A 19564-nucleotide genomic window follows, 5' to 3' on the forward strand; every position below is an offset into this window, starting at 1 on the left:
TAAAAGAATAAATAATAGGTGCAGGCGTGGGTGTGTGGTAAGAAGCTTGCTTCCCGAATAACATAGTTCCAGGTTCAGTCCCACAGCGTGGCACCTTGGGCCCGTCATATATATATATATATATATATATATATATATATATATATATATATATATACGAGTTGGTGTGTTTACGTACCATAGCGGTTCGGTAAAAGTTATTGATAGAACAAGTACTAGGCTTAACCAAAAATTACTGGGACCGTTTCATTTGGCTAAAATTTATTCAAGGCGGTGCCCCAGCATGGCGGCAGTTTAATGAATGAAATAAAAGATAAATAATAGAATAATGGGTCATCATTTTTATGTGAATGCTAATAAATGTCTTTGCTTTTCGTAATATTTTGATTTATATCTAACACAGAGATTGTCATGAGAACAGCATACCAAATATGAATATTATGATACAAATTTAAAGACAGGGAGTGTGGTCGATTAAATCAACTCCGGCATATAACTAATACTAATTTATTAACTCTGAAAGAATGGAAGCAAATAATTTATTTTAAGTACAAGGTCATTCTGCCATTACAGAAAAACATGAAACAGAATAATTTTATGCATTTAGGACGATGGTTGTAATGATAATCTACATGTTTATATGAATTCAATTCGCCAACTTGATTTCGATAAAACTGAATTACATGGGTTGAACTTCGTACATCGATAAATATTAAAAAATGATCAAAATGTAGTCACATTTTACTTCAAAATAGTTCACATTTTACTTCAAAATAGTTCACATTTTATTTTAATAAATTTATAAATTTAGCGTTTATATTTTTCTGTTCGTACTTACATAGAATACTATAAAAGTATATAGTATTTTTAACATCAATCAATAAATATCATACAGCGTAGTTGAACATTTTAATGTTTTCTGCAGTAAGTTGTGGTTGGTCAATGCTTACGTTAAAGCACTAAAATTCATTTTTATAACAGAAAAAAAAAAAATTAAAATATTACACGCCATTGTTAAACACGATCATTTTAATATTTCCATACAGTTAATAGTATTTCCACTCGCCATCTAGTTTATATTGTATTGTGAATATGTGTGCGTTGTGTTTGAGAAACACTAGTTTTGTTATATTTCTTTATATTGATATTTAATACTTCTATTAACTTTTTAAACAAATACTCATTGATTCTCGATGCGCGCGCGCACACACACACACTCACACTCTATCTCTCTCTCTCTCAAACACACACAAATTGCAACTTTGAACCAAGTTCGTGTCCAACAGTTAATTCTTCTTACTGTTGTTGTTAGTGGCACTCCGTCGCTTACGACATCGAGGGTTCCAGTTGATCCGATCAACGGAACAGCCTGCTCGTGAAATTAACGTGCAAGTGGCTGATCACTCCACAGACACGTATACCCTTAACGTAGTTCTCGGGGATATTCAGCGTGACACAGTGTGACAAGGCTGACCCTTTGAATTACAGGCACAACAGAAACAGGAAGTAAGAGTGAGAGAAAGTTGTGGTGAAAGAGTACAAAAGGGTTTGCCACCATCCCCTGCCGGAGCCTCGTGGAGCTTTTAGGTGTTTTCGCTCAATAAACACTCACAACGCCCGGTCTGGGAATCGAAACCGCGAGTCCACTGCCCTAACCACTGGGCCATTGCGCCTCCACTTTTATTACTGTAGACCTTACCTTTCCTAGGGTGGGAGTTGAGGGTAACAAGGTGCATTCTATGCAGTTTGTATTAATTTTCATGCTTCAGGTTTGTTTGCGTGGAGTATTCTAAGTACGGTAAAGGTTCATGTAAAATATACTACGTGTAATATTGGATTGTAGGACAAAAGCTCCATAGTTAAAGTGTAAAAGTGGACATAAGCCCCACGGTTATATTTTTCGATTATTTTTTTCACCTTTTACCTATTTCGGTCATTAGACTGCAGCTATGCTGGGGCCCCACCTTGAAGAATTTTTAGTTGAACGTATCAACCCGAGAATTTTTTTTCTCCTTTTTACTTGTTACAGTTATTAGACTGCGGCCATGCTGGGGCACCACCATGAAGAATTTTTAGTCGAATGTATCCACGCTTGAAATTTTTTTATTTTTACTTGTTTCAGTTATTAGACTGTGTCCATGCTGGGGCACCACCTTGAATAATTTTTTTTTATGATTTTCACTCAGAGCATGAAGTTAAGCCTAGAAGGTATCTCCACATACTAGAAACAACAGCCAAATCTCTTGAAATGTTTTTATAACCCGCTCGGTTTTTTTTACTTTCTATTTTTTTTTTACTTGTTGTTTCTGTCATTGGACTGCGGCCATGCTGTGGCCATGCCAGAGACATGTGTAATATTTACTTTCATTCAAACGTACATCTTATTATTTTTATGTTTCTACACATTTCTTGAAGGAAATGCTTTCCCTTTTGTTAGAATTCAGACAATATGTACATTCAGTAGAAAAGAGTCTTGTGTTTTGTTGATCTTAAGGTTGATTGATTTTCATTTTCAAACTTTAAAATTATTCTAAAAACGAGGAAACCCACGAGACATACCATTGTGAAGGACATGTTTTGACACCGTTTTTCGATTGAATATGTTTTGTTTACTCAAAAATTGTAATTTTGAAAAATAATTTTTTTTTTTACAACCGCGATTTCCGTTTTTGTTTACGTGAAATTATTGTAAAAAATTGTAAGATTTAGCTGTTATTTCTAGCATGTGGAGAGACCTTCTAGGCTTAACTTTATGTGCTGGTTGAAAATCACCTAAAAATTCTTCAAGGCAGTGCCCCAGTATGACCGCAATCCAGTGTAAAAAAGTTTTAGATAGTAGAAAAAAAAACCAAGAATAACCAAAAAATATAACCGTGGGGTGGGGGGCTATGGATCATAAAAAATTTCAAGAGATTTGGCTGTTATTTCTAGCATGTCGAGAGACCTAGGCTTAACTTAAAAGTGATAGGAGGCTTTTGACCTAGTGGGCTTTTTTGTCCGAGAAGCTTTTGTCCTAGTGGGCTTTTGTTCGGACTCCGTAATATTGATTTCACATTTTGGCACAAGGCCAGCAAGTTTGGGGGAGGGGAGCCAGTACTCAACTGGTACTTATTTTATTGACCCCGGAAGAATGAAAGGTAAAGTCGACTTTGTATAATATTCATCCCAATTTTAGGGCTTAAATTGTCTTAAAAACCTTATATCACGATGTGTATTTCGTCTGTGTTCCATAACTACTACATGAGTGGATGTATAATCTATTGCAATCCAGCGATAGAACGTCTATAATATTTACAGAAGATGTAGGTTCGTCCCTAATGTGCAACTTTCGACGTTTTCTATCCAAAGGGATTTTTAACCTAATAGTTACACGCTGTAATTGATAGCTTTATCTGCTTCGAGTTTCGCCGTTCCAAAAAAGAATTATTTCATAACCCATTATATTATTATTATTTTTAATATTTCAGTTTATACAGAATATACTTACATACGATTTTAAAGAAACTTTAAAAATAAAGCTTTACTACATTATTGTTTTCTTTTTAAAGGGAGCGGAGAAAAGCTTTGCAGTTTAATATCAAGTATTGTATGTACTCCAGACTGTATTATTGATTTTAGTGATGGGGGGGTGGTGCGTATCATAAGCATAGACATGGCTGTGTAGTTAGGAGTCACATGACTTCGGGTTCAGTCCCACTATGCGGTACCTTAGACAAGAGAAAGAATGAGTGAATGAGAGAGAGAGAGAGAGAGAGAGAGAGACAGACAAACAGACAGACAGATGAATAGGCTGGCGAGGAAAAAGAATAGCTCTGTCGTACATTGTTGATGGATAAAGAAAGGAACATTGTTAAGACTGGTGGTCTTGGTATAAAGCAGTGATTACTCTCTTTTTTTTTTACTCTTTTACTTGTTTCAGTCATTTGACTGTGGCCATGCTGCAGCTCGCCCTTAGTCGAGCAAATCGACCCCAGGACTTATTTTTTGTAAGCATAGTACATTTTATCGGGATCTTTTGCCGAACCGCTAGGTTACGGGGACGTAAATACACCACCATCGGTTATCAAGCGATGTTGGGGGGGGGGGGCAAACACAGACAAACACACATACACAAACAAACACACACACACATATATATACGACGGGCTTCTTTCAGTTTCCATCTACTAAATCCACTTACAAGGTTTTGGTCGGCCCGAGGCTATAGTAGAAGACACTTGCCCAAGGTGCCACGCAATGAGACTGAACCCAGAACCATGTGGTTGGTAAGCAAGCTACTTTATTTCATTTTATTTGCCATAAAGGCAGTATACAGAGTAGCTACAGGCTGGACAACACATTAATGAATGAAAATGAAATGACATAAAATGAATAAATGAGAGACGAAACCCAATGCCCGCCGATTGGGTTTTTCTCGAAAACATTTTCTTTTTTAAAAATCAATCTGAGGTTTCAAACCTCTTACAAAAGGATTCACTAAAACCTCTTACTTAACATGTTTTTTTTAAACACAAAGTTTTAAACCACTACAAATAATGCAATAAGATGCGGTTTCAAACCCTCTTAACGAGGCTTTTTCACCTCCTATTCATCGATATATCCATCAATATATCTATCATTATCTTCAGTACCGCTTGAGTTCCCGTACCCCGCCATTTCCCATGCCTCATTCATGTACGATCTATATGTCACGTTAGGGCCAACCGGCCATATGCGACAATCCTCTTTAAGTCTTCTAAGCATTTCTCACACGGAAAGCCTTATGACCTCTACAGCTATCTGCGGAGGCCATTCGGGATCCCGTGTGCAGGCCATATCTACTGTCTCTTTATGTTCTTCTACTATTTTTTTCCACCTCCCCGTTCTTGTAGAAAAAGATAAGTAATTCTTCATCTTCAGGGCTGGGGGTCGTTTCTTCCACCGTAGGTGGCACAACTTCGGGACATGCAGACGGCACATCATCGTCCACCTCCAATGACCCATTCTTCTTCTTTCTTTTTTTCCTTTTCTTCCTGACTTCGGGAGAGTGGAGTTCTTCCGCTTTGTCCGGAGTCTCTCCTCTACCTCCCGAAGCCTTAGAGTCCTTCGGCGGGCAACCATTGTTGTCCGCTTTCTTACTTTTTAATCCTTTTTGGGTTGAGGAGGTTTCAGCTTCCTCAATCACATCCACCTTTCCCTTTGACCGGGTAGGGGAGGTGGCTTAGGACCTTACCATGGTCCTGGAGGCAGTTCTTTTTAATGTGGCCTGGCTCCAGGCACGAGTGACACTTGGGGGGCGACCCTCAAGTATCACCGGATACCTACAGCCAGCCATTAAAAAAAAAAATCTGAAAAAAACCAGATCTGTTGCGGCCGATGGGGTCCACAGGGTCAAAATCGCTTTTGACCCTTCCCAATCGACCGCCGGCAATACCCTTACATTTAAGAGCCTGGGCCCGCTATCCCCCAGGCCCCGTCGGATGGTATCTTCAATCCAACCCGCCTCGGTGCCTGGGGGTGATCCACACACCCAGGCTCTTATTAATTTCTTCCCGCAGTACGACGGGAGGAACAGAATTTCGTTGCCCTCCAAGGGCTGGCTTGCAAAATTGCGAGCCTCCTCCGGGATGTCAAACAGCAACCATACGGTTGCATGCTTGACACCGCGGGATATGTATTTCACAGAGGACAAATAGTCTTTCAGTTCTTTTTCTATAGTTGGTTTTGGGAAGACGGTGATGGTATCAAGAACTTTAGAGTAAGTTATAACAACTACCGTCCTCTCCTCTATATCTTTGAACCACTGCTTGGGTGGGATAATTTCCCACTCCAAGTCAGGGTACTTCTTTTTTAAGTTTCTTCTCTACCATACCCCAAAAAGTAGTTCAAAAATGATTACAATAACGAAGTACTGCTTACTTTAAGTTTGCATCTAATTCGCAAGTCATTTAATGGAGAATGAAAGGAAACAATATCTTAGTCAAAAAAGTCTTTTCTCAGGAAGATCTTTTGCCATTTGTTTTAAGTTCTAGAATGAAAAGAATGATTTCAGCTATTATGCCTTATGATGTAAAGCAGTAAGAAAGGAAGAGTGTAACTACGCCAAAAGTGAAATACTCCATCATTCTCAAAACTACCACCGAAGGACGTCCACGAGTGTAGCAGAAATACTGTCCTGATTTAGATAAGTATTCTGTGTAGAGAGTTAGGATTTGTTCAAAACTGAAGTATGTTTTCTGATCCAAAAGATTATCATTCCCGGCAATATGTATTAAAACTATTTGTCATTCACATATTTTAAGGTAAAAATATTGTTAAAGATTCTCTTTAAAAAGCGTAGGAGCATCCTCTGGGACGACCAAGATGAGATAAAAAGCGTATACAAACACACACACACACACACACACACACACACACACACACACACACACACACACACACATATGCATACATTGAGTAAATAACTATCTTCCTTGGTTTCTAGGTAATGATATTCCAGTTGTACAATAAACAGAATTGCTTACTCGATAAATTAAAATATAATCGGTAGAGTACTCATGTTACCCGAGTAACCTTCACAATGTGACAAGCTGTTACCATTATACTTCATGTTCTAAAGAGGAAAACCATGTGTGGCAAAGAGACGAAAATATTAAGCTCAATGACTAATACTATTCTAATTTGATTTGGGTAAATATGGGTGACAACTCCTGACAGGTTTCGGTCTCATTAGACTTCATTGGTCAAGTGTTTCTTCTCTATACTCACGTTGATGCTGCAAGTAAGTAGACATCAAATATTAGGATATTGACTGAGGGAAATTTCTCAGAGTCGTCATCTATACTTTTCCTCAGTCGGTGTGACAAAGGTGGCCCTTTGAATTACAGGTACAGTCCATTTCCCATTTTAATTTCACAAAATAGGCGTAGGAGTAGCTGTGTGGTAAGAAGCTTGCTAACGAACCACATGGTTCCGGGTTCAGTCCCACTGCGTAGCACTTTGTGCAAGTGTCTTCTACTATAGCTTCGGGCCGACCAAAGCCTGAGTGGATTTGGTAGACGGAAACTGAAAGAAGCCCGTCGTATATATATGTGTGTATTTGTTTGTGTGTCTGTGTTTGTCCTCCCAACATCGCTTGACAACCGATGCTGGTGTGGTTACGTCACCGTAAAATAGCGGTTTGGCAAAAGAGACCGCTAGAATAAGTACTAGGTTTACAAAGAAAAAGTCCTGGGGTCGATTTGCTCGACTCAAGGCAGTGCTCCAGCATGGCCACAGTCAAATGACTGAAACAGGTAAAAGAGTAAAAAGAGTAAACAAGGCATAGTTCGACCCGAGGCTATGATATAAGCGTACCTAAGGTGATATGCAGTGAGATTGAACACGAAACATCATAATTGCGAGGTAAACATTTTAAATATTTGTCAATCAAAGGCACGCAAGCATATAAGCTGTAGGTGCCAGCGACTTGAAATTTGGCGCGGATTGTTTGATTGATTTCATTGTTTGTGAAGGGCATGAATGTCACACATTCCACTCACTGCTAATACATAGATGTCAATTAGAGTTCATTCATTATCCAAAGAAAGTTTCTCTAATAAATGAATAGTCAAGAAATTGATATTCATTTGAAATATCTGCATGAGATGAAACGTGAGAAATGTTTCTCGATTGATAACATAACAAAAACTAGTCCGAGGAAACTTGGTGATATTCTTGTATCGACAAAAATCTTTTAGATGCACGAATTAAAATGAAATAGGTTTTCTGATAATACTGAATAAATTAGGTTTGCAAATGAGAGAAAGAAAAGAAGAGAAGGAAGAATATTAGCTGAAGGTAACCAGGCGAAGTAGCTGTTAGTAGGTGGTTACTGCTTAAAGCGTCGAGGCGAAGAGTGAGTAAGAGATTGCAAGACAAGGTCACTAGAAGTTAGTTAAAAAGTACAACAGATAAAAGTATGAATGGTATATAAATATATACATGCATTTCAACACGCACGCACACATTATATATATTCATGCACACACGTGTGTGCATATGTATAGATGTGTATGTACAGATGTATACACACACATATATACAGTGTACATTTAAACACATAAGAGGCATCCATCATAGGATTCCTTGCACGCTAGAAAGAACAGATAAATTCCAAACCACTATTTAGGATAAAACTTCGAAGTTTTACGCTTGCCCACTGGTAGTAGAAGTTTCTAATATTTCTCATTACCCTTGATATTATTAATTATATATATATATGTATGTATATATATATATATATATATATATATATATATATATATATATATATATATATATATATATATATATATATATATATATATATATATATATATATATATATATATATATATGTGTGTGTGTGTGTGTGTGTAAGTAATGTAAGTATAGATGTGTATGTAGAGATGTGTATGAATAGATGTGTGTGTGTGTGTATATATATATATATATATATATATATATACTCACAATATATCAAAATATTCAATTTGAATATGATTTTCAGTCCTCGGACGTTTTTACGTATGCTGGTCACCAGTTTAAATTGGTATTATTTACCCTTATTATTTAATTTATATATATATGCACATATATCGCTTGCTCACACCCACTCAATTTCCCAGCAAGGACAGAATTATATATGTATATACATTTTTCTGTCTCACAGCGACGGCGGGCGATAACGACATTATGTAAACTATATACGTCTGTGTTTATGTATCTCGTCCAGCTTGTTAACAGAATCCCACTCATCCTTTCAGATACTACTACATATTCATGAACATTACTGTCCCTGTAAATCTTTTATGCGAGTGTGTATGTTTGTTATTTCCTACAAGTACAAAAGTAAGTTATATAATGTAGTCACCGATTTTTAAAATAATGGACATGGTTACGTTAGGATCACCTTTGATGAACACACAAAACACAGACAGATTCGCGCTCGCGCTCACAACCACTCACGCATGCTGCTAATGGGTCGAGCGATCAAACAAAAACATCTCTCTCGCACTATTTTACTAGTTCACTCATTATTTATCATTCTTTTCTCGCATTTGTATCCCATCAATTCTCTCTATCTCTTGTTTGCACCGTACAATCGACGTATATGTAGTGCATTACATTAGCAAGGAAGTATCCTAAGTTGATACGTTAAGATATGTACGTACGTACGTACGTATGTACGTATGTATGTATGTATGTATGTATGTATGTATGTATGTATGTATGTATGTATGTATGTATGTGTTTGTGCATATAATATATATATATATATGCATGTAAGTATGTATATATGTGTGCATGTATACATGTAGTATGTATAAAAATTCTTGTGCATGTATGTGTAAGTATGTATACGTGTGTATTTACATACGTGTGAATTGCCTGAATTTAATTCTTTCTCTTTTTCTTTTCTTTTTATGTCAGTGCTGTTGGGTGTACGTGTTTCTATTAATAGCGCCTATATTTGTCTGAAATGCTGTGGCTGAGTGTATCCATTATTTATGTTGCAATTGATTTGTGAAACGCAGAAAACGTAATTGTTATTTTAAAGCTTCCTGTAACATACACTGGTTTCCTTAAGCCGATTGGCGCTTTTGCGTAAGCCGATTGGTACCATTGTGCAAATCGTAATACTTCTTCGGTATTAGTAGCAAAAATTACAGTGTTTGTCGCATGCCTTTATATGCCTCAGTCATGAATATTATGCGTAATCAAGCTGATCTAGCAGAATAGAGGGTGACAAAGTGAGACAATAGGATTGTTTAAAGAGAGGAAGAATACAGTGTGAAGAGGGCAGTGATGGAGACATACACGCACACACACACACACACACACAGACGCATGCACACAAACACACACAAACGCACACAAACACACACATGCGCGCATAAATACATATGAATAGTAGAGAAAAATGAAGAAAATGAAGAGCCTTGAGTCAAGTAGTAGTAATAATAATGACTGCAGTTCAATGGCATATATTAAAGTACGAAAGATAGTGTACTTCTCTGTCTTGACATTTTTGTCGTATGTGAGTCCAACAAATTCCTGTTTAATAGACGTGGCATTCAGCTATTACATTTGTAAACAAATGTGTATATCAAAGACATTCATAGGTTACTCGGTCAAGGGTATGTACATACACTCATATACGCATTCATTTACACACAGGCAAACTCATTTGCATATATATTCACACATACACACGCGCGCTTAGTCTACCGAAAACATTAAAAAAACTTATACGTGTATATGCATACACTCTTACATATATGTGCCAACATGCTCACAGGCATGCATGTAGTTTACTGACTTCATTCCTTTCAGATACTACTACATATTCATGTACATTACTGTCCCTGTAAAGCTTTTATGCGAGTGTGTATGTTTGTTATTTCCTACAAGTACAAAAGTAAGTTATATAAACGTGGTCCGTAAATCAGTATCATACACAGCAGGTATTCAGAAGGAGTCTAGGACGTTTACTCCCGTGGACAATAACGCCCCCACCCCCAGGACAATTACCCCTGAGGACAACAGATGATGATATTTAAAACTTCTTAATATATTGGAGAGGGGGTAATTAACCAAGGGGGAGTAATTGTCCTAGGAGGTAGTTATCGTCGAGGGAATTGTCCTATGGGGGTGGGTAATTGTCCTATGGGGCAATTGTCTCGATACAATTCAGAAGTATCCCGAATGTTGTCATGTAGCATTCTTTGTGTATCCACTCATACGGGATCAACGTTATTGGTCCAAGCAGTGATGATTTACGAATAGTCGACGTTCAAAATGGTCGGTGCATTAAGAGATCAGTTGATCGATATGATAAAGTTCGATGAGGACAGTGGTTGTACCTGATGTTCCACAGTATTACCTTTGATATGAGTATATCTATGGTATGCAAAATGGAAAAATAGGATGGCAGAAGAGAGATAATGCAGGAATGTGGTAGAGGGAATGTGTCCGTACATACAATATAATACTCAAATAATATATACAAGGAAACGGGAACATAGTAGCTAATGCTACGATGTCTGACTACATAGTAGTAGTTGAGTAACTATATGATCATAATTAAGGTTATTGCTAGTCTTATAGTGACGGAATGGCCAACTCTACTGTGTGTGCAATAAATCCCTAATTCATTTTTAAAATTTAGTAAATAGCTAATAGAATCTCTAACTCCCCTTTATTACGCAGTCAACAGAAACGACTCCTGTTCCCGTAAGGTGGAGCATATTCCAACTGATATGTGCAAAAGAGCACATCGGTTTGGGGAAACGCGCGTATATTATATAAAACTTTAAAATATTTACATTTTTCTGTTTTTCTTATTACTCTATAACTTGATCGAACACCGCGTGTTAGTCTATCCAGTAATATTATTTTCAAATCGCGTGGAATATAGGCGTGGAGTATGAAACTACTTACTGAACACACACTTTTTAAACTCTATGTATGTATGTATGTATGTATGTATGTATGTAACCTCATTTACTCATTTATTTATTTGGTTTGAATTTTCTACATATATAAAGATGTGACCTATATATACGTACATCCTTATAAGGACCTCTGAAATCCGTGCAATCATATGGAGAGAAATAGCGAGTGATTCGGGCTAGAGTTTCGCGCTGCATTGCCTTTTACGTTCTTATAATAACTCAAGATGCATACATTATGCTGATTTTGAGCGCGTTTTTTATTTCACGCTTAGTTTTATATCTATACTATAACGGAGAGAGCTGGTTATTAATTAGGTGTGTAACAATTACTAAAAGTACTAAAAGAAAGCAATTATTAAAGAGTTTACCGTTTGCAAATATTTTTACAAATTCATGTTCTAAGAAATTAACTATAATTTCGATTTCTCAAGTTTATTAAATCTTTTTAATTCCAATTTCTCGCAAATTTAAATAATCACTGCGTCCAATTCATCACAAACTTAAATATTCATTGCATTTACTGCGGAGTATTCTATTTTCATTTGCAAAGTCTCTCACTTACTCTTTTAAGTTTTCATTCGCTATTAATGTATACATAATGTAAAAACATTTACTGAATGAAATTTTTTTTAAATACCCGTATAATTTTTGAACGCGGGATAGCTGTGGGAAGAGACTAGAAAGTTGGGTAGATGAGGAGAAAAAAAAGAAGTTACTGACAAGTACTCGAAACTTATTCACAGTTTCTAAAAACACAACTTCAACAGTGAGACACACACACACACACACACACACACACACACACACTCGCGCGCGCACATAGATACACATACACACAAATGACAGGCAATGAATGTGTGTGTGTGTGTGTGTGTGTGTGTGTGTGTGTGTGTGTGCTGTTCACTGACAAAACTTCGTGCTGCATCACTTTTGTCAAGTTTTGTCAGTGAACAGGTCGCGGTTTCAAAACGACGAAAATATTTTGACACATATGAAGTTTTAATGTTGAAGTGAAACGAACGGTATTTGTGCAGTCTTAAATGGTTTACAAACGTCTTCCACGCTGCAATTGTTTTTTGTTTTAGCACACGCTCTTAGGTCAAGTCACTTGCTATGCAAGTACATCTCCGTAATTTTTTCAAATCACTGTGGATAAATGCCAGCAATGACTTTCTCAGACTCTCCCAGATTCTAATTTCTAAACAGAAGTAATCAAGGGCAGGGAGTGGGGTTGCAAAAAATTCATAATTTCTCACATTTTCTTTTTTAAAGCATATAAATGTATTTATGGTGGGAAATATTGAAAAACATCAATACATGCGAGACTGATAAAGAAATGAGGAGGGTTGTCTTTGGATGTGCTAGAAACAATAGCCAAATCGCCCTTAAATCACTTTTCCCTCTGAAAATATTAACAGTTAAAAATTTTTTTTTTTTTTTTTCACCGAAAATGCTCTTGCCTTGGTTTTGAAGTGCATAAAAAATTGATCAAAATAGGTCCGGTGTCGGATGATGAGGGAGGGGAGTGTAAAAAAAGGAGTTTTCAAAACTTATTTCATACAAGGATCCCCCCCAACCCCTTCATTTCGAAGGCAGACTGTGGTTTTAAAAAATGGGGAAAATCCCTGAAAAACTTTCCCCCACAAATTTCTTCATAATCGTAATCTATGCCGCATGAAATGGATTTGTATAAATTTCCATTAAAAGATACCCATCTTCCTGAAAGTTACGAGGGAAAAAAGTCAGATCATGTGAATTTTCTGAAACTCCTCTCTCCACTCCCTCGCAAAAATTCTTTCCCATAAATCCCTATATACTCTGAAGCCACAACATCTAAGCGGTATTTGTAGAAAATTTTGTTAAAAAGTATCCATTTTTCTGGATGTTATGAGGCAACAAAGTCGCGGCGTATACATCTGTAGTAATGCCCTTTTATTTATACGAATTTTTCATTTCAAGTTTATTTCATTCATTGTTGGCAATATTTTCTCTCCGCCTCCCCCTCTCTCTCTCCCCCCCCTCTCTCTCTCTCTCTCTCTCTCACTCTCTCTCTCACTCTCTCTCTCACTGCAAAGCTTACAGATGGGCTGCTGAATTGAAATCTCTATGTTGCTTTGATGGGAAAGTAAAACTTGACAAACTGCCTCTCCCTCTGTTGTTGGGCTACCGTGATGTTTGTTTAGAAATGAGAGATTATGACTGTGATAAACTAATGAAAGCAATAATTACTAAGCAAGTGAGCACTTTATACAAAGAAATAATTAGATGTAAAATATAAAAATAATTAGAAATGGGAATCAAATGTGAAAATATTATCAAGGGGCTAGCAGGAAACCGCCCGGAGGCAGCCTTTCTGCTAGTAATATTAATGAAGTTGTATGAACTAAATTCTCTCTGAGCATCTCGTTCTTTTCTAATATGTCTTTTCTCCACTCATTTGTATTATAATCTTACTGATATGTGAATACCAGAGTATGCGTTTGCTTCATAAATCTTTATTCTCATATGTATAAGAGTTATTACATATTTTAAAAGTCTTTGGGAAGTGGGAACGTTATATTTTCTATATTTCATTTGATTCTTTATTAACGTTGTCATTCGGAGTTGTGGCTACTCAGCGTGAGCGTAAAATTACTAAACTACGTTTTGGTTTGTAATCGTACTAGAGAATTAGTGGAAACCATGTTGTATTGTTTAATCTGAATTTCGCATAATCTGATGAGCACCAAATGAACTGTCTTATTTATAATGGTTGCATTCCAATGGACTGGAAGTGTTGTCTTTAAGATAACACTGATGTCGTTTTCTCTTTTTTATTTTTCTTGGAGCTGGGTTATTTTTTTGCGTTATTTTTCAATCTTGAAAATGATGCATTCATTGAATATTTTATCATTTACTGTTTCCTTGCTTTTTTTCTTTTCATTTGTTCAATGTTTTAGAGTGTCTCGTAATTTGATTCATCTTTCTGTATTACTCAGTCACCAAGAATGGCATTTTTGCGAACCCTTGCACATTTGCCTGCATAAACCATGTCTTTTTGATATGAATCGTTTCAGGCGAGTAATTTTGTTTTATGCCAGAATAATGCAGTACTGGCGTAATCTATTTGCTTTTCCTCAGTTGATTCTAACAGACTTTCTGAACATTGAAATTATAACGATATGAAGTTTGCTCTATGAAATATTGAGCAATAATTTATTTATTTTTGAGCCCCACATTGTGAATTATACATAGCGTTATGATCCGAAAGAGAAAAATAAATCAATAAATGTGCAATATTGATGTTGGAATTACATTGAAATTGCCGATGAAGAGCTACGCAACAACATTAAACTAGATAGCAATATCTGAATCATTAAATAAATAAGGTTTAGAACATAGAAGGAAGCTGAAGCATTACATGATCCCCTATCTACTAATATTTCAATCAATCCAACGAATCAATAATTTCTCTCACACTGGTAATATATAGGCCTTCTTTAACCTTCTCGATGGTTTTTAGTTTCGGTAGTCTGATCGCCAGTTTTTGTTAAATCTGCCAATTTATCTGTCTTGTTTGTTGTTACCCCCAACCACCCCAGATGTAATTTAATCCGTCGCCTTTTTCATCCACCTGTTGTCACTCGTCGTTGGACGAGCGCAGCTAGTTTCATTGAGTCTATGAACTATACCATATAATTTATTTTGTTTTTAGATCCATTTTGTCTTATTGTCTTTCCACGTCATTTCAAGCTAAATGCATTCGCGACCGAGCTATTCTTCGTTTGCTTGTTATGCATGTTGTAATGTAAGAAGCTGTTGGGATAATGCTTTGATTGTCCATTCGTCTTTTAAAACCCAAGGATATTCTAATTTTTAAAATGGAATTCTCTTTTACCGAAGGCTTGTTTCCCACTCCAAGATAATTGATCATTTTATTTCTTTGTTTTTACCTGAAGGAATACCAACAGTGTTGACATCTATAACAAACTAAGGCGTATAGCATAAGTCTTAGTTTGTTGCATATATCAGCGTCTTGAAACACGTTTACCATAATGTTACATCCTTCATCAAACTACATCCATGCAAGATAAGGAGAATCTATTTTCCCCAAACTGACAAGAAATGTTTCGGAAATTGCACTGAGAGAAAGATGAATTAGAAATTAGAATCGGCGGTGTACCTGCTACACACTTTCAATTTCAGACAATACAGTTCCCGTGCTAGAAAAACAAAAACAAAAAAACGATTGAACATTTCAAACTATATTAGAATAATTGAATACAGAAAGTGAAACTGTCGGAAATAGTACTCAGCAATCTGACAGCGAAGTCTCTGATACGAAAACTGAAGAAATAACTCCTCAAATAATAAACAATTACACCTAACAAGGTCGACTTACAACAACCAGCTATATTTATTTACTCTTTATCACCATGTTAAATTTCTTTGCACTATCAACATTTATTATCGTTTATTGTTTTTCCTTTACATCACTAATGTTCAACAAATCACTTAAGGCTAACATTACCTCTGTAAGTACCAAGTCACTTGCAACACCTGGATGTTTCTGTACAATAACCTATGTTTTCTCTCTCTCTTTTTAAAACAATATAACCATTACCATTACCATATACCCATGTGAATCAAAAGCTTATTAAATACCATAATTGTACAGTTTAATATACTAACCTAATACCTGCCCTGTTGACGGAGAAAACTAAATGCGAAAAGTTCTCGTTTCACACTTTATTTGAATATTTATGACATGAGTTTGTTTACCAGGACACATCAGCTCTATAAATAGAATAATATGGTGAGACATTTTACTGTGAAACTATTTTGATTTTTATATCAACATTGAATTCTACAAGAAATATTATATTAGAATACTATAATTATTTGGTATTTTAATTTATAGAATTTCTGTATACACATTTTCCGGATAAATTCTATTTTCGGATCTTTGGGGTTTGACGGGCAACATTTTTTTTGTAGTGTTTTTGGTACCGAAACACTTTCAAACTTCGAATATTTGTATATTTTGTGGTATAGAACCGATAAAAAATTTTGTATTCGAAGTTATTTTATGTAAAAAATTGTCGTATTTCGGTAATTTCAACCAATCACTGACGTCTATTGAGGTGAAAACAATTGATGCCGTAACGGTGTCATGGGATCTTTTCCCTTGAATAAAATTAGTCCCGTTGTTTGTCAACAACAACTACCCGTGTTACTCTTATTTATGACATCGTTCGTGCGTTTGTACTGGTTTTAGCTTTAGGGTTTTAGGGTTAGGGTTCGGGTTTTAGAGTTAGGGTTAGTTTTAGGATTACGGTTAGGGTTATGATTATTTTTGTCATAACCTTAACTCTAACCCTATAACTCATAACCATAACCATAACCCTAACCCTAACCCCAACCCTAACCCCAACCCTAACCCTAAAACCCTAACCCTAAAACCCTAAACCCTTACTAGGGAATAATGATATAATTAAACAGGGAATAACACACTTGACACCGAACAGCAGTAACTGTATTCAGCTGAATAGACGTCAGTGATTGGTTGAAATTACAGAAATACGACAACTTTAACATGAAATAACTTGCGATGTACAATTTTTTGTTAAGAAGGTTAAGAGAAGAAGTTGTTTTATATGACACATTCTACCAGTGTCCCAAGTTTGAAAGTGTTTCGTTAAGAAAACAAATGTTGCCCGTCAAACCCCAACGATCCCTATTTTCCTTCATCGTGTTAATTTATGTATATATGTAAATCTGTGTATGAATCTTTTTAAATATACGCATATATAAATATGTATATTTACATACCTACAGACAGATATATGTGTGTATCCGCATGTTTCTTTGTCAATGTCTTAGTTTCCTTCTGGTTTCATTCTTCATTGAAAATGCATAGCTTCCTTAGGAGAGAGAGAGAGAGAGAGAGATGGGGGTGAAAGGGAAAAGAGGGAGATTGATAGATAAATAGGTGAAAAGTGAAAGTGAGCTAGAAAAAAAGAAAAAAAGACAAACCGAATCACAAATAAAGTAAATAAGAAGAGAACAGAGCGAGAAAAGGGATAAATAGAAGAGGGAGAGACAAATACATAGAGCTAAAGAGGGAACAGAGAAAAGGAGAACCAAACATGAGAAGAGAGGGAGAAATAAAGCCAGGAATGAAAACATAGAAGCCGACAGAGGTAAGTAGAGCTAGAAATGAAAGAGAGTAGAAGTCAGAGATGAAGAAATACTGAGAGTAAGAGAGAAATAATAGTGACAGAGAAATAAAAGTTCTAAACACTCTTGTTACACATTTACCCCTCGCCATATCGCGGTTCACCTATCGCGGTTTATTATTTAAGTTTACGTCGATTCCTCCGTGGTGTTGTTTTGCATTTATAATAAAATAAATATATACAGATTATAAGAATAATTTTAAAAAATATACAGTACAGTACTGTTTCTACTTCGCGGATTTTAACCTATCGCGGGGATTGGGGGTTGGAACGTAACACCCGCGATAGTAGAGGAATTACTGTATTCCCCAGTTGTCACGTATAAAAATCAAACGGAACTCAAATATACACATAAAACAAATATGTTAAGTACTTGTTATTTTGAAGTTACAAACATTAGCACAGGTGTGTGTGTGTGTGTGTGTGTGTGTGTGTGTGTGTGTGTGTGTGTGTGTGTGTGTGTGTGTGTGTGTGTTATAAATAGGCACACACATGTATGCATGAGACCTATACTATTTTTCTCCCATTTCCTCCATCTCTCATTGATTCCCTTCGTCGCCATCTAAATTTCTTCAAAAGATGTTACGAACATATTTTCTCTTATTCAGCCACACCTTTTTTCTCTCCATATCTCTTTCTCCTCCATCTCTGTTCCATCCGTTCCTCCACATGTGCTTTAGCACATTACGTCACATTACATACCCTTTGAAGTTTCTCGGAACACTCGCACACAGCTACACACACACACACGTATAGACGCAGACTAATGCAATAGAGATTTGACTATAACATCTACCTATCTGCTTTCTATGTAATTTATCTGTGAACTACATAGTCAGCCCAGTTATCTGCTCATCTATTTATCAACGTATTATATATTAATCTATCAATCCAAATGGACACGAATGCTATTTCTAGAAGCCGAGCAAATCACACACACACACACACACACACACACACACACACACACACACACACACATACACACACACACACACACACACACACACACACACACACACATACATACTACATATATATACGTGCGCGCGCGTGTGGTGTGATGTCTGGGCTAAATTTGACGAAATTTCATATCTTTTTTTTTTTTTAGGAACAGCTTGATGTATTGGTGGATATTCAAAGGCGTTGGAGAGCATAAAGATTAAAGTTGTAGTTGAGGACTGGAAGCCATATGAATATTGGAAAAGAGTTACCTATATCGTGATGTTCGCATCAGGTATGAAAATGCTGACATCATGACTGCTGCTTAATGCTCTGTAAACACCGTAAAGGCTGTAAGACATGACGTGGACATTATGAAAACCGAATTCCCTTAAACTGTAATGGTCTTTGGGTGTGTCACCAGTGAGTGTGACGTAATGCCGGCTCACATCTTTAAACAGGGCACTGGATTCAATTTAGATGGTTATGTGAAGCTGCTGTTGTTAAACTAGCTGGAGAGGGTTGCTGCTGTAAGGTCGTATGTGGGGCAGTAAGATTCAGCTCCTTGCCTTACCCCTGGGAAGAGTCAAGAGAAATTGTCAGAGACTTTTTACGACTTCACCAGTACCAATTTCCGGCCTTCTAATCCTCGCGATTGTAACCATTGGGATTATAAGTGTGGAATGCGGTTGAGAACGACACCAGCCTCTCTGCCTGCAACACTAAGATCAAAGAGGTGGCCAAGCTCAAGGTGGTGTTCGAAGATATTCCCAGGGGCATAGTGGGAACGCTTGTGCCAGGTTCTGGAGCTATCTTGAGGACGTGGTGGAAGCTAAAGGCAGTTACTTTGAGTAAATTGTTATCTCCCACCATAATTTCGTTGATATTTAAAAAAATTTTTAATCGCTTTTATGATTTCGATGAGATATTATGTTTTCTCGTCCTTTT

Source organism: Octopus bimaculoides, chromosome 1, assembly GCF_046866305.1.
Source record: "Octopus bimaculoides isolate indiv1 chromosome 1, ASM4686630v1, whole genome shotgun sequence".
Taxonomy (NCBI): Eukaryota; Metazoa; Mollusca; class Cephalopoda; order Octopoda; family Octopodidae; genus Octopus; species Octopus bimaculoides.